The 13882-nt window shown below is 42.9% G+C and overlaps 1 protein-coding gene across 5 annotated transcripts in view; it reads left to right on the plus strand.

The window, feature by feature from the left end:
• LOC137377667 (BCL-6 corepressor-like protein 1) overlaps positions 1-13882 on the plus strand; it is a 355666-nt gene that overhangs the window by 104178 nt on the left and 237606 nt on the right. For 2 of the 5 annotated variants that reach the window (XM_068047573.1, XM_068047572.1), the window contains exon 2: positions 1045-1172. The exons of the other annotated variants lie outside the window; for them this stretch is intronic. The gene's annotated coding sequence lies outside the window, so the exon portion shown is untranslated. The remainder of the gene's footprint in view (positions 1-1044; positions 1173-13882) is intronic. 5 annotated transcript variants of the gene reach the window in all.

Consider the following 13882-nt stretch of genomic DNA (forward strand, 5'->3'; position numbering starts at 1 on the left):
CACCTTTGCACCTCCACCACAATTACGTCTGTGGCGGGAAGGCCGCAGACTGCATTCCTGCCTTGCTGCCAGTTGAGGCCCTTAAGTTGGCAATTAATGCAGATTGCTTGCTGGCTCTGGGGGAGGTGGGAAGGAATCCCTCGTTAAAAGGCACAGTGCCTAATTGAGAAACCCGGCATTGGGAAAGTGGGGGGGGGGGGGGGTGGGGAGGGCACGCTGAGGGCCACGCCCTTGCTGCCGACCTGTACACCCTCTCCCCCACGACACCCACCCTGCGAAACTCCTCCTGCCCTGACTCATCTGTGTCCTGAGTCCCTCACCTCCGGTGGGTCCATTACTCGCAGTAGCCACTGCCTCTGATAGGCTGGCAGCTCTTAGCCGGTGGGACCTCCGTCGCCAGGGTCCTTAATCCCAGGGAAGGCCCGCTGCTGTCCACTTAAGTGCCTAATTGACACGTAATGCAGCGGGCCTTCCCCAGAGGAAGCGACGCGAGGCTCTCACCTGTGGTTCAGCCGGTGGCTAAGACCCCCGTCCCCCACATAAAACTACCCCCCACTTATGATTCAGCAAAAGATTGGAGTTGATGATCTGAAATGGTTGAGAATTGTACAAGAGAAGTGCCAGAGATTGCTCTGCATTTCAATATCAGAGGTGAACTAAGTGGATTAATATTTAAAGGAGATCGAGGTAGTTATATCAATGTGAATGAGAGAAGAAATGATGTGCAGAATTTCTCATTGAGACATGGATATCTGCGTGTCATACATTATAGGAAGTTTGTGGCTAAACAGAAAATAAATCCCTTATTAGTCACCAAATACCAAAAAGGCTCTGGAAGAAAATTGGGTGTGATCTTTATTGAAGCAAATAGAAGATATTATCTGCTATGTTCTGAATATTATTCTCATTTCCTTGAAATTGATGGACTGAATAACATTGAAAAGAAAATATGCTAATTTTGCAGCCATGGCATTACAAATTGGGTTGTATCAGAGAATGAAATTTAAAGAGATTGTACAATAATGTGTTTATTTACATCCCCAGCTTACCAAGGTGTCTGCAGTCAAATGGCAGGGTGGAGAATTCTGTTAAAACTGCCAGAACAATCCTATCAGAAGCACAGTCAGGCGCAGACCCTTGCCTTACCTTTATTGGCTGGTCCAGGACACTAGGTGAGACACCAGCTCAAAGACTATTTGCTGTCTGCTCCCTACAGGGAACCAACTCCTAAAACCAAGGCTAGCAAGTAATGTAAAAGAGAAGCTATTTCTCAGTGAGGCTAAACAGGCTTGGCTCTATGATAAAAATCCGAAAGAGTTTGAAGAAGGAGTTATTGTCAGAATTCAGCCACAGTGAAAGGAAATCAGTACTAGCAAAAGTGCAATGGCAAGTGGATGTTGGATCGCACAATGCAAAAATATGAGGATGGAAAGAACTTTAAGAAGAACTGGAGATACTTCCTCAAGAAAGTAGAAGTCATTTGTGACATGACTTGAGTACCTGTTGCACACTCCCATAATACAAGTGGAGCTATCCACTTGATTGTTCACAATCAAGAAACTATAACAGCCATAGGAATAATAATTTGCATTTATATGGCACTTTTCATGTTGGCAAGACATCCCATAGTGCTTCACAGATGGAGGAATGAAATTGATGCAAAGCAGGAGGAAAAAATAGTTCAAATGAAGTTGAGGTGTTGGGGATGGAGGATGGTTCAATAGAAAACACTTTTGTAGGCACAGGTAAGGAAAATGGAATTTGGGAGAGAGTGCCAAGGGCATAGTGTCAAAGGAGCAACATTGTTTGAATGTGGAAATTGGCTTGAAGGAGGTCATTAAGGGTAAGGTTCTTGAAAATGTTTTGTATGAGCACAGGGAGCAAGTAGAGCTTAGTGAGGGTCAAGGTAATGGAAGTGTGAGGCTTTGAACTGATAAGAAAATGGACAGCAGTATTCTGAAGTTGCTTAGGGTGCAAGCAGGGAGGTTGGCTAATCAGACAATACAGATGTCAAGTCTCGAGTTAATAAAGGCATGGATTAGATTTTTGGGTAAAGCAAAGCAGAGGAAAAGACTGTTGCCAGATGTCAGCAAAATAGTGACCAGAACAATAATATGAGCCTCAGATAGAAAAACCTGCCATCATCACAAGCAAGTCTGCTAACCTAGCAACACGGAGCAGCGCAATGGTACAAAAACGAATAATAAGGATTTCATATATTAGAGACTTTATAATTGAACATTTTGTAATTTGTAGTTGATGGTGTTCTTGTGCTGTAAGTTTTCATTTGAGGAGAGAGGTGTAATGATATTGAATTGATATTTACAGGGTGTTCCTGATCTGACCCCTCTGATCTGGAAGTTGTTTGTATGATTAACAGCTGCAGTTTAGAATTAAAATGGATGTGTGTAATAAAGAGCAGAATTGTTTAGCACTGAATACTTTGTCATTTGTTACTGATTGAAGTGTGATAATGTTACAGCAGTTAAAGGAATCTAACCTTCTGGTCTGTATGCTTCTTACAACAGTGGTCATTGCTTTTACCCACTGGGCCATAAGGGGAGCTGTTCTGATGGTTTAACTTGGAAAGTACAGATCTGCAAATTCGTAATTTGGCAGAAGTAGTTTTGATGTTTTTCTATGTGTCATCTCTTCTGTATCTCTTCAAAATAGGGAATTGCATTTATTTTGGAAGCTAACCTAAACTGTGTACAAGAAGGTAAACTGTACTGCTATAAGTTGTGTATGTATATCGAAATCTGGCAAATTTAGATAGTACAATTTTCTTAAGTAGCTTAATGTCCTTCAAACAGATTTTGGTGGAACAAAAATGTATAATTTAAACTATATGTACATATCAGGAAGATTATCTTGTAACTGGAGTGCTAACAACAACCCAAGATATATTTCTTGAACATGCATATAAATTCTTACTGTGTCTAAAGAGAGAATTCTAAGCTGACATGATGGGCTGGATTTTATCAAACCTATGATATCAGGCTCTGTGGCAGGGGCACCGGAAGATGGTTGCAGCAGAGGCCCGCCATGGAGCTTGATGCCGGGAGGGCCTGGCTCGATCCTTCCGGTGGCTCCGTGGCGGCCCCCCTGTCGCTGGGCTACGGGACCTCAATTTCAGTATTTAAATTAATGAGATGAATAAATTTAAATGAACTTACCTTGAATCTTCCGGGCCTGCAGTGATCCTCAGTGCGGCGGCAGGCACTCCCACACCTTCAATTCCCTGTCTCACGAAAGCTGGTGTGACACTGATGGGGAGGGGGGGGAGGAGTTAAGATTTCCAGTGTGGAGTGGGGTGGAGATGGGGTCAAATACACGTAGTGAGTGTCGGGGATGGTGGGAAGGGGTGAACTTTAAACTTTGTGCAGTCTTGGCGGGGGGGGTGGGGGGTGGTGGTGGGGGGAGGTCAGATTTAAAAGGTCTTTTGGGGGAAGGGCAAATAGTTAATGTAATTGTTATTGGGGGGTGGGAAAGGGACATTAGAATTCTATTTGATAAATTCTGGGGGAGCGGTGTATCTTTAAATATGCCGGCAGGGCTGGCTGCCCTTTAAAAATGGCACTACGCCTGCGCACAGGCAGCTGACGCCATTGCTGGCATCGGACAGTCCGCCCCCTCCATGTGATTGGGGGGTGGGGGCCGCCCTGGCCATTTAAATGAGCTGCCGCGCGGGAGATCATGGCGGCTCTAAGGTGTGATACGTGGGCCACCATTTTTGAGCTCGCCACCAAGAGCCAAGACGGGCTCTTAAAATCCAGTCCGATGTCTCCAAAGTCCCATCATCACTGATGATTATGCGTTTCTAATATAAAGAGTAGTAATAGTGGACTACATGACAATTTTAGATTTCAGTGTTCACTGTCCTTTTCATGTTTTTAAAAACAAGATTCTTGAATATGGTGATTAATGTAAGATGTTGAAAATACGTATTTTTAAATGGATTTTAAAATAAAACTTTAACCTTCATTCTAATGGATTTTTAAAAAAGAAACTAACGTCCTATCCAATTTTCACTCCACCTCACCTGAAGGCTGTTGCTGCAAAATTGAATTGCGTGTGTAGCATCTGTATATTATTTCTAAAAATATACTTTATTCATAAAATTTGTAAAAATATATTCCAATCAGTTCAAATTGGACATTACATAAAGTGCAATACAGATCAGTTTCTTTCAATAGAGTACATGAGGTGCCTCACGACACTTGCCATTTCAGGTTATATTTACAAATGTACATTGGCATTACGTGTCAAAACATTCTCTGGTGCATACAGCCCGAGGGGTTTCACACGGTTTCCAGCCCCTCGGTATACCAAGGTATGAGGGCCTTACACAGTGGCCTTTCCCCATTGAGCCTTTGTGGAGGCTGCCCCAAGCTTTAGTGCGTCCCTCAGGACATTGTCCTGGACCTTGGAATGTGCCAGTCTGCAATCCTGAGTCATGGACTTCTCTTTTGCACTAGAAGACCAGAAAATTTTGGGTAGATCATAGTACGTCTTTGATCGAGTTGATGGTCCTCCAGCAGCAGATGATGTATATCTTGGTGTGCGTCCCTGGGAACAGCCTGTAGAGCAGAGTCCTGCATTATGGAGCCGTTTTGGATGAACCTGGACAAAAACCTCTGCATCCTCTTCCTGACTTGCTTTGCGAAGGCACATTAAAGAAGGAGGTGGGCGACGGTCTCTTCCCCACTACAGCCGCCTCAAGGGCAGTGTGTGGCAACAGTGAGACTCGAGGTGTGCAGGGAGAGGGTCCTTCTCACCACCAGCCAGTAATGCCTGTATATTCGGAGCTATAGGTGCCATTTCAGTTCCAAAATGGCGTCTGCAGTGTGTTGGTGCTGGCCATGCTGTATGTCATTATGGTGAGAGGGTTAGTGCTGGCGCAGGGAGTGTGTGACAGAAGTTTGCAAAGTAGGCAGATCATGACATTGTGACGCAGATTTCATGCCAGTGCTGCCATTTTTGACCTCACCACTGCAGCTAGCCCCTCCCTTAAGCTCGCACACTTGAACATGCATTCAGCAGCAGGAAGAACCCCTACCAGTGCCATTTAAAGGGATCATGAACTAAATTGTTGATTTGATTTCTACTGGCAATTGCTGACTTTGTAGAAGTTTTTAGTACTTTGCACTGCTAATTAAAGTTGCTGAAGTCTACAGAGAGTTGGGTGTCACCTGCTTGAAGGACTTTGTCCTGAGTTCAAGAGTTCTGCACAGATCATTTGCTCCCAGACATGGTTATAGTACTTTATATCCCCCTTGGCCAGCAGCATGACAGGGAGAATGACTAGCAACAACACAGAAAACGGAAAGCTGCTGAAAGAGGGAGCAAGAGGCCATATCCACCCAGGGTGTTTTTTCCTACCTTAACTTCAGGGAGCAACGGTGCATCAGATGTCTCTGCTTCACTAAAGAGATGCTCACTGAAATCTGCCACCTGCTGTAGCATGAACTGCAGTCTCAGAGCAGGGTAAGGACAGTATTGCCTGTGGCTGTGAAGATGCAGTAACCATGAACTTTTATGCATTGGGCTCCTTCCAGGATGGAGCAGGCGATATTTGCAACATCTCCCAGTTCACCATGCACTAAGGCTCTGCATCCCAAGAGAGTTGAATACATTTCATTTTCTGTTGCCAGAGAGAAGTTAGTGGAGTGAGCACATGGCTTTGCCAGAATTGCAGGCTTCCCCATGGTTCAGGATGCCACTGACTGCACACATGTTGATTTTCGGGTGCTGCATGTAAATTCTGAAATGTACTGCAACCGAAAGGGATTCCGCTGTCTCAATGTCCAGCTGGTGTGTGACCATACTCAGCGTATCAGTGCGATGCCCAGTATCCTGGCAGCAGTCATGATGCCTTCATTCTATGGCTGTCAGCTGTACCACCAGCATTTGAGCCGCCACGACAAATTGCTCATACGCGGTGCTACCCCAGTGGTTGCAGCATGGTTGGTGGAAGGCTGCTAGCTTTCAGTGGAGGAGACCACAGCTCTGGCCTGAGAAGGCCTGGCTTTGGACTCTACCACCTCAGCATGGGCGGCAGCAGTCTTGGCTGGCTGGCTGAGTGGCAGTGGTGGGAGGACAAATGCTGTCATCCTGAGAGCCAACAGCAGTTTCGTGTTCCATGGTGCCACTGCCACTACCCTAGGGTGGCACTTCATCAATTCTAGCAATGTTTTTGAGGACAGATTGCTGGACTGCTGTGAGACTCTGCAAGCTCCTTTGAATACTAGTGTCTGCAGCTATGATGGCAGCAGTCTGAGCTGTGAAGAAGCAAACAGCTTCATTGAGAACAATCTGAGCTGGTGTGAGTTCAGGCTGAGCTCCTACAGCAGCTCCCAGATGTGCTGCAATGGAGGCTGAAGCATGGTTGGGTCCACATGTGATCTCATGGAGTTGGCCACCACTTCCAAACTGGAAAGGATGGGCTCAAGGCTCTGCACAAAGGCCTGTGCCAAGTTGGAACCAGGCTCCTCCATGATCCTTGGTATTGACATCAGGCTTTCTGGCAGGACTGCCACTGCATCAAGTCTTTCATTGTGCTCATAAGCCTTTTTCTTGTATGCTGCCCCATCTAAGTGTTCATCTGAGTCTTCTACAGCAGAACTTGTGCCCAGTATCTCATTATGTGCAGGTCCTGTCTCTATGCTACCCTTGTGTAGTGCAGTGTCAGTATCTGAGCTGGTGCTGGTAGTGTGAGAGCATGTGACAGCATTTCTTCTTCATCACTGTCTTCTTGGTCTTCCATCTCTTGCTCTTCCACCAATGGCTACACCACAGTCTGGCTAGGTGGCAGTTCTTGGTTTTGTGAAAGGAGAAAGGCACAAGGGTAGGGTGTGGTGGGAGCCGGGGTGGTGGGATTGGGGGAAGCTAAAGGTGCATGCTTAGGCCATCTGCAGCTTGTAAATTAGAACAGATTGTGGGATGAGGTGGAAATGAGATGTGAGAATGAGGATCAGATATCAGCATAAAGTCACCTTCGATGGTTTCAGCCCCCGCTGCTCACCACGGCCTCATTCATAGCCGTTCCGATGATAGAGAGCAGCTCTTCTATGGGGCTAAGGACATGCAGCTGTGCTTGTTCCCCACTGGTTAGGCCCTATTGCCTCTTGTTGTGTGCCACCTTGTCCTGCATGAGAGAGGGAAGGTGTCTGAGTGTGGTCCAATGTGTTTGGGTGATGTGGTTGTCATGGTTGAATAGCTGGCAGTGTGTGCAAGCTGTGAGATGTGGATGTGAGGTGCAACAGTGCTAAATGCATCAGGTTGAGGCGAAGCTATGAATGTGAAGTATGAGTCATGATTGATGGAGATGGTTGGTGGGTGTGGTGATTGAACAGTGTCTGAGGTTAGTGGTTTGGTTGGTAGGAATGGCATTTGAAGATGAATTCACTGACCTTGACCACTTGTGTGAGGTCATTGAACTTTTAATGGTACTGCATCTAGGGCCTTGGGGGCTACATTGTTTACATTGATTGCGATGGCTCTTTGCTCCCATTCCCTTCTCAGAGTTTGTCTGCAGGGCCTCCTGGTGTCCTGTGGATAGAGGACCTCTCTACTCTTTTCCACCTCCTGCACCACGACCTCTATTGCGGCATCTGAGAACCTTGGAACATGCTGTTTGCACGGTTGTGCCATTAGTCAGTGTTCCTCCTGCTTAGAATGTCTTTCCCAGACATTTCAAGCACCTTGTCCAGCCAGAATGCACCTCCCCTTTAAGAAGGGCAAACTGGCTTTAACAGGGAGTGCAGGCTAGCTTTAAGTGGTGCTCGCGTCGCATGAACTTGGATCCCCTGCTGAGTTGTGCATGTTTAACACTGGGCTGTGTGCTACTATCATTTAAATTAGCAATTGCACTTTTGTGATTCCTGTCCTCATTTTCAGGGGCTATTGAATTTTACCCCCATTGATATTTGCTGAGGTAAAATTCAATAGGTGCTGGTCACCATCTATTACCTTGCCAAGTAACTTTTTTAAGTGTGAGACAAAATAGTGATCTTTGACAGACTATTTCTTACCTGCACAGTTGACAGCAGGGATCAACATAACAGTGAAGAGTGGGAGCCCTCAGAGATATTCCTCTTCATAGCCTAGGAACACCTGAGGCAATCTGTACCCCTAATTAAGATCAGCCAACCCAGCACGGATGGGATATTAAACCTCGGACTTGCTGAGCTCTAACAGAATAGTGAAATAAAGTTGACTATATTTGTTAAGACAAATTACTTCAGTGATTTTTAATATTTGCTCATTTCTTTAATATACTCCAAAGTGTTGGTGACCATATCAAGCTGGTAGAACTACACTGGCTGTTCATTATTTTGAAACTTTTCCTCCTGCTCATTTAATAACATGCTAATTCACCGTAATGTAAAGGACCTTGCATGATAGACATATTTGTGTAAGCTTTAGTGTCTGTTATTGGATTTTTTTGCCATTGTGCAAGGATTACGTTGGTGACAAGTGAACTCTATATTTGTCAAATTATGTACAATGTATATTATCAGGATTCTTTATTCTTGGCAGTTTTGCTATATGTCTGTGAATGTCTACCAAATATTGCGAGTACAGTGCAGGTTGATGAGAGGAGCTACCAGAGTTTGCACTAGAATTTTAGTAAAGAATAACAGGGTGGGGCGGCACAGTGGTTAGCACCGCAGCCTCACAGCTCCAGGGACCCGGGTTCGATTCTGGGTACTGCCTGTGCGGAGTTTGCAAGTTCTCCCTGTGTCTGCATGGGTTTCCTCCGGGTGCTCCGGTTTCCTCCCACATGCCAAAGACTTGCAGGTTGATAGGTTAATTGGCCATTATAAATTGCCCCTAGTATAGGTAGGTGGTAGGGAAATATATAGGGACAGGTGGGGATATGGTAGGAATATGGGATTAGTGCAGGATTAGTATAAATGGTCGGCACAGACTCGGTGGGCCGAAGGGCCTGTTTCAGTGCTGTATCTCTAAACTAAAGTAGGCATGTGATATTTTCATACTCTGGATTAATACTCAGTATTACAATTATCGATATTTTATTCCCATTCAAAATTGGATTGTGCCCACAGAGTGCATTGTGAGCTGTATTACACTGGAGTGAAGTATTTGATGTTTACAGGCCTATCATTCATAGAAGTTGTAGTGGGCACAATTAGATGATGAATTAAAAGTATCACACAAGACGTGTTGGCAGAACATTAAACTGTATTGCCAAAAGTACAATTTTTCCTCTAGTATATTGATATCATGTTAAATAGACAAGTGACGACACTGAATTACAATGGTTTATAAATACATTAACAACAATAATTTTTATAGGGCCCTTTATAGAGAACAGTGTCCTTGACTTGGATCTTTTCTGTAGAAGATGCAAACAGGAGAGAAAATGGAAAATACAGAGGTTTTGAGGAAGTCAACACCAATAAAGAGAAGGGCTAAGGAGGGGTTTCAACATAGGGAGGGAGATGGTGAACAAAATAGTTTTGGCACTGCATTGCAGCAGGATGGAAAATAGTGCCTGAAGGAACCAACTGTTATTTATAGAATGGAGAACACAAAAGTAATATGATGTTAGAGGAATAGAAGATTTGTACAGGAATGCACAGCTGGACCAGATTGCAAAGATGGGGTTAGATGAACAGTGGAATGACTTGAACACTAGATTGAGGATTTTATAATAGATCTGTTGGATACAGTAAACCAGTAGAATTTGGCAAGGAGGGGGGTTATGGGAAAAAGGACTTTGTGAGGGAATGCACATGGGCTGCAATATTCCTTTATAAGTGGTAATTTGAGGAGGCTGGCCTGGTCATTGGTCTTGGTGAGGTGAGAATTACATTTACTGACACAGCTATAAGAACAGAAACTTTCTTGAATTAAGGAACAGAAATTTCAGGTCTGTTTATGTATCTGCAACTTGTTCTTGAAGACCTTTACCATAATAAAGATATTGTACATAAACGGCTCAAGCTATTACTAACAAGGTAATTACCTCTGAGAAGGCACAAAGATACAGAATGTGAGGAATATCATGCTGGTGATATAAAGGATCCTTAACAGGTACATTTGAAATATATTGTTCAAGCTCGTGCAGGGGAATTCTGTATTATTTGAGCAGGGAGTGTTTAGAGTTCCCATTAGTACAAATAAAGAGGTGTACAATCTCTGAGTCCTTTCTCTTTTTGAGTATATGGGCCCCAAAATAATATATTCATAAATCTAATGACAGTACACACTACTGACCACATTGCTGTTGCTTCATTGAATCACAAATTTTGAGTAATGCTTACATTTATAATGAGAATTCCTATGTTAACAATGACAATATTTACTTGTCATGCTGTGAAATGGCCTTCACCTACTTGGTGACACTGTAGGGTCACCCTAGTCATATCTCCCAAATGCCATCCCTCCTAAGGCCACAGAACTGAAGGCTGAAAATATCATCACCGAACAAAAATAAAAGACTACAAAACCAGAAAACTGCTCTGATTTTATTTATTTGATCAATTCATTTTGGGATGCTAGCCAGCCAGATGAGCTGGCACTTTGTTTATTTAATTTATGAACTCATGACCCTCCTCTACTATGTTCTCTACCTCAATATGCTCCTTCTCTAGGTCCTCAGTACTTTCTTCCCCAGCTTGTTAGTACTCTTTCCAAAGTCTCTCAAATTTCCATACACCTCACTTCTCAGTCCCAGAAATTCTTTTCACCCCATTTACCAAATCATCACAAAGGCAACATCTGCTCCCAAACGTTATCATCGCCAACAGGCTTCCTTATACAATACTATTTCTTCTGACTTACCATCAATAATATGATGGGAGATAATATTTTCATGTATGCCAATGATGCATTGGCAGGGCACCAACCACAATCGTTCAATTGACTAAGCAACTTTGCAATAATAGGAACTTGGCATTGGTAGACCCGTATCTTGGTATTCAAACGTGCATTCTGTGCAGGCTGCTGTATGTCGGTGAGACAATGGACCACCTACAGAAGAGATGAGAGATGGCTAAACCCTTTGGGCATCTGCTGTCTCTGTTGCATTCTAAATATTAATAAGAAGACAATGTTGCTGACCAAAGTATTTGAGGAAGCTAAATTGCCAAGCCTAATAACATTTCTCAAGCACAAATGCCTCCACTGCTTGGCTGTCTATATTGGATGGAAAATGGGTATATTCCAAGGAATCTTTTTATGGAAAACTTTCAGGTGCTTCAAGGCTACTAGGTGACTTAGGCTCAGGTTTAAAGATACTTACAAGATGGACTTGAAACCTTTTAACATTGATACCACAACCTGGAAATATGTGGCTAACAAAAGGCTACACTGGAGGACTGTGTTATATCGTGAAGCCAAAGAGGCAGGAAAGGTGGCTGAGAGAGAGGAAGAAGAGAAAGAAAAGAGGAAAGAATTAATACTGCGCGGGCTTAATCATCTGGCCCTGTCATTTACATCTGTGCCATCTGCAGGGCTATGGGGAAAGGGCAGGGGAGTGAAACCAATTAGATAACTCTTTCAAAGAGCCAGCAAAGGCATGGTGAATTGAATGGCCGCCTCCTGTGTTGCATGATTCCAAGATTCTATGATTTGTGGCAAGGACTGTTGCTCAAGAATTGGTCTTTTCAGCTACTTGTGATATTGCAGCGTGGCAGAGTAGCTGAACTGTTTTGGCATTTACACCATTGTCCTTAGAGACACATTTTATACATATATGTGTGTGTATGTTTGTATTACATACAGTTTTAAAATGCTATAATGGTGGCCATTGTCCTTTCATAATGGGTGGGTCTATAACAAACAGAATCATTTTAAGCCAGACAACAACATGATGAAGAGATGATGCTCACAGTTCTGTCACTGCTATTCATCGGGAGAGTAATCTGAGGTGATGAATGATCAGTATATTAAGAAATGTATTGCACAGCATTTAAATCAATGGCTTAAATATGTATTTTTTTGCGATAGTTTATTGTTACTAATATGCTAAGTACGCCCAGTGACAATACTGCAGTGTTAATACAGTAGTACCCCATAATTGAATCCCATTTCTATGGACCGTTTCTAAATCCAGTTGCAACGGAATTCAGTTCTAACAATTGATTTGCGAAGATACTCCAGTGATCACTATAACCAAATGATCTACCACGCCTGAAGGTGGCAGCTGAGCAGTTTGAGTAGTGCATGGGGGATGTAAGCAATTGATTGGTAAACATCTGTTACACTACCCAATCTGTTAATACTGTCCAAAATGCTTTCCCATGAAAAGGTTAACTTCATTTAATTAAGGTAAACTGGAAGAATATTAAGAGTTAATGAAGAAGGAAGAACACCTATAGATTAAATATAACTTCATCACATTCCCTCCGTGCTGCTCAGATGTTTAAAGTGCCAGTGAATAGTCCCAGAGTTCAGGCAATAAATACCATTACATTTAACTTTTAGACATTCTTCTTTCCTCTAACAAAGGATTCTTCTTTCTTCCTATTAGAAACTGATCAATATAACTCACTTTTAATAAATATGAATATGAATGCGTTTTGGACAAAAGGATTTGATCCATATATTTGACTGATGATTAAAAGTGGTTACCATCAAGAGAATTCCACTGTCCTCCAAAAAAATGTCACAATTATGAAACCTAACTAGTTTTGAATTCACTATTTCACTGGGGGATCCAGTACCAGATCTGAATTTTGAATACCTGCTGCTTTGATTTCCACACTTTCTTCCCACTCAATTTTCTTCCCTTCTGTCCTGAAGACATCAACTCTGTTGGTCTGGCAGCACTGTGGTATCTTGCCCATGTGGTAATTCTTTAAATGCAACTTAGTCTGTTCAATTTGTGAGGCATCACAGCTGTGCTTGACCCTGTCCAAACATATACATTTTTAAACCATGGGTAAATGAACAGGCACAAAAAGGTCACTGGATTGTAAACAGAAGCAAGAACTATGGCTGATATTCTTTCCCTGAGCCTGGCACATGTAGGCTAGTTCTAATTCTTTATTACTTCCCTGGTTGAGGTTAACTCTGTACAAACCAGCAATTGAAACTGGGGTTTTCCTGGTCTATATGGTTCAGTACATTAGGTGGTGCAATTAGGTGCAAAGCCATTAAGGACGCCTTCCTGCTTTCTTGACTCAGTGAGCTCCAACAATACATATTTGAAACCATTGCTTCTAATTCTGGATCTCTGTAGATAACAATGAAACTCGTTATTTCAAAATTAATTCAGTTCATAACTTTTTCTTGGGGTAAGCTGGTTTGCTCTGCTCTGGTCATTACAAAGATCCATAGTTAGTGCAGCTTTTCTTATGTGGGTTGTCTGTTGTTTTTCTTTGCCAATTTGTTTTCTATCTCCTCTCCACCCCTCTCACCTCTGTATTGATGATGGTCATCCTCCAGCTTATCATACATTTTGTCATTTTTCATGCTCAGGCTTTGACAAGTGTTAATAAGGTGCTTGGCCTTGGGGTAGAGGAAGGGGTATTACAGCCCTCCTATCTTAACCTTGCCTGACATTTCCACACCTCCAGCAGTTGTTGTTAGGTAGCAGTCGAAAACAGGAACTGACATGACTTCATTTACTTGTATAGTTTGTATTGAAAATTATATATTTAAATTAATTTCTTGTATTGTTTTGTTCCTTTTTGTACATGTAATTAATTTCAACAGCTATGAGGGAGAACAAAATATATAGCTAAGCAGTGTACTTTTACTTTTCATCTGTTTAAAGTGCTCTTGAGGCGAGTGCTGCTCAACTGATGAAAGCACCATGAGCCATCTGTCATTGATGTGCTGTTGAAATAATAACCAGAGAACTAATTAGTAAACTGTGTCAAATTGTTTGTAGTTGATGGAATGGGTG

This window comes from Heterodontus francisci, chromosome 15 (genome assembly GCF_036365525.1).
Source record: "Heterodontus francisci isolate sHetFra1 chromosome 15, sHetFra1.hap1, whole genome shotgun sequence".
In the NCBI taxonomy this organism is placed as follows: domain Eukaryota; kingdom Metazoa; phylum Chordata; class Chondrichthyes; order Heterodontiformes; family Heterodontidae; genus Heterodontus; species Heterodontus francisci.